Source organism: Branchiostoma belcheri, unplaced genomic scaffold (assembly GCF_001625305.1).
Source record: "Branchiostoma belcheri isolate BF01 breed outbred unplaced genomic scaffold, Haploidv18h27 scaffold1, whole genome shotgun sequence".
NCBI classification, from domain to species: domain Eukaryota; kingdom Metazoa; phylum Chordata; class Leptocardii; order Amphioxiformes; family Branchiostomatidae; genus Branchiostoma; species Branchiostoma belcheri.
The window spans coordinates 6,311,898-6,315,042 of NW_017802379.1; the positions used below are offsets into that span (position 1 = coordinate 6,311,898).

General features: G+C 36.9%; 1 protein-coding gene across 1 annotated transcript in view; it reads right to left on the minus strand.

The window, feature by feature from the left end:
* Positions 1-1,068: 1,068 nt before the first annotated feature.
* The window catches only part of LOC109464481 (DNA-directed RNA polymerase III subunit RPC9-like), a 6,573-nt gene continuing 4,496 nt past the window's right edge, over positions 1,069-3,145 (minus strand). Inside the window, exon 7 of the transcript XR_002139890.1 lies at positions 1,069-1,509. The gene's annotated coding sequence lies outside the window, so the exon portion shown is untranslated. The remainder of the gene's footprint in view (positions 1,510-3,145) is intronic.

Sequence of the window (3,145 nt, forward strand, 5' to 3'; positions counted from 1 at the left end):
TAAATGCATGTTAATGCGTTCAAAACAAGAAAAAAATTGTTTCCGGGTATTAATCTCTTGAATCACGGCGCTGAATATTGACGCAAAAATATTTCGGGCATCGCGCGCCCTTCCCGCGTCACGTGTAGGCATCTCGCATCTCTGATTGGTTGTTGCGTCTTAAGATGACTGAGCCGACGCGCGTTTAAACAATTTTTTCTTGTTCGATTTATCACACTTCACAGAGAATTGTCGCCAATGGCTACTTCTTTTTGTTGCAATATATAATACTTCACGGAGAATTGTCGCCTATGGCTTCTTGTTTCATTTCTGCTAGCAGAAAGGCTGTTAATTTCAATCTACTGATGTCCTCTTGTGCTCTTTGAAATAATTTGTTAAATATGTGGATTATGGAGTTAGACTTGTTGACCAAAAAAAGAGACTCTTTTAAAATTACCATTATTGTTTTGAAAACTTGGCAACCAGGTGAGAACAAGTCATTTTGATGTTGGTTTTGCCCCAACTCATTTGTCATGCTATTCCATAGAATATAGAATATTCCATCAGTAGCCAGGTAGGATGATTAAATAGTGTACACTAGAATGATGTATGTATCTATGGTAATGTTGACATGGCAAAATAGTCATCATGATCCTGATGGTTGCAGGTGGTGATGTATGCTGCTTGTAAATCTGTTTTCTTGAGGAGTTAGACACTTAAAGCAGAGATACTGGCTACTACAAAAAGGCATGCACATGTATTAGCACCAAGTAACATCATACATATATAAGCACCTATAATATATCAGTGTACAATACCTGTGAGTAATACATCACTTACACTTGGACAAGGCCCACACATAATGGCAAGCTTAAGCTACTTTGTGCAAACATGTATCATGATCCCATCAACATTACTGATGTTTACACTGGAACTGTCACATAGGGTACAATTGTGTATAGTTCTGAGGCTATGCAGTTACCTGCATTTCAGTCTGTAAATCAAGTTTCTTCAATAAAACCGAACTTGAACATAAAGAAGACTTGCTGAGCTATCTGAGGTACATATGAGGTTGACATTAGTAAAAAAAATTGTAACTTTTTTTAACGTCCAGTCTACACATTCCAGTTATGGGAGCTGAACTTGGCCAGAGGATATCTTGGTCTAGCTAGGTGTTTTTCTTATGTACGCATTTTGATAATACATTAAGACATACCTAACTCAGGTAACATGTCATTTGGATGTGTATAACTGAAGTTACATCAGAGGCTTAGCTCATCTGCTTCAATAACCTTGCTCAAGCAACCTTAACACAAAGAATTGATGCCAGGTTATTCAGAGTCTAGTGCCATCTCTAACCACCAATACTTTCTTACCAAGCTAAGATGTGAGCTCAATACAAACTCTTGACTTAATACACTGTATCAATACTGCAATACTACGCAACTAACACTGACCAAGCCTATACATCAGATGAAAATTGACATCATTGGTGTGACTTGGTTTCAATCAGACTGAGTAAAGTTTAAGCTATATACTGACATGAGCTTAATTTTGTTGAGTGACAATCTAAGAAAAAAATGGTTGCAATTTCAGAGAATTGCATGTTTTTGTAGATTGAGAATAAAAACTCATTTATAATGTATGGCCTTTGTGGATAAGCAGCAGATGGAAACAAAAACACCCCCACACAACTCAGATGTAGTATCATCATTAGGCCACACCAATTTAATTTGTTGGTTCTCGGATTCGCCTCTTCATTTTTTTCTGATTTGCAAAAAAAAAAAAAAGATTCTGGTTCTGAATAAACTCAAAAATGCCCATATTTTGCCCCCAACAGTTGAGGAAATTCCTTTTCTTCCTAGTTGTTACAGTTTTTCTATCTATCAATGCAGTGGTTTGATTAAAAGTTCAAAATTTATACTTTAAATTTTAACTTTAAATTTTTTGTTGACTTCATGGCTCATATCGTAGCATTTGGGGCTATAATAGGATGCATAGACCTGTTTTTATTTTTATTTTTTTTCGCCCTGTCGCTTCATATTTTTTCTGAAAAAATCCGAGAACCAACAAATTAAATTGGTGTGGCCTTATGAAGGTATTTTTACTATACGTCTCTCTAAGAAAAGAGCAATGTTAGCAGTTGTAGACTAATTTTTTGTTGCAACAGCTGTGTTTTCCTTGTATCAAAAGCCTTAATCCAGTTTCTGTTATTAATCTTACTTAGTATAATCACTGCTTCACTTTCTGTGTTGTTTTTTCTCAAATTTTACCCCCGTGGGTAAAGTGACGTGCCAGTGCATTTTCAGGAAGTGTAGTCAGATTGCAGAATTTTTGGTTCCCAATGAAGATTATTGTTTGAATGTCTACAGTTGTACACAAGTTCCTCGCCTCCTAAACAATGGCACATCCACAAGTTTGATAAAGGGTTAGGTTTGATAAAGAATTTGGTGAGGAATGTTTTACTTTGCAGAATACCCATCAATGTCTAATCACATTCACACTATGTTAAAAGACAGGTGGATTACGGGTATTCCAGTTTCTCTGCTGCCATTACATCCACACAGGTTCACAAGTAGCCTTTGAAGAAAGGTTAAAGCAACTTATAAAGATATGAAAACATGTACTGTATGATGAAGATTATAGACTGAACAATTAAGGTCATGCTATCAGACATCTTTTGTAAATGAATTGTTGATGCCATTTCTTCATGACAGCATGGAACTTAATGCAGGAGCAATCTCTTTGTAGAAAGAAGAATAAAAGATTTTGCAGTAAGTGGATAGCTCAAGCATACCTATAACCACAATTGTCACACCTTTATGGATTTAGTGCACTGAAATGTCTAAAAAAGTGTTAAGTGTAATTTGAACAATGACATCACTTACACGCTGTTTCGGGAGAGAAGAAATGCAGATAATCTGTGAACCAACAGGTGTTCAAAGCCCAAAATACACAAATAAGGTTATAAATCTGAGTCTGAAAAAAAAGGATGGCTGGTACGGGACATGCCTGAACTACTGCCCCTCCTCAGCAGAGTCGTCTGTCTTTTCAGCAGGCGCATCAGCTTTGTAATCTGACTCAGTCACGATGGCGGGAGTCTCCTTCTTGGGCCGGCCTCGTTTCTTGGGAGTCTCCATCACCTCAGTCGAGAAAGACACAAGTC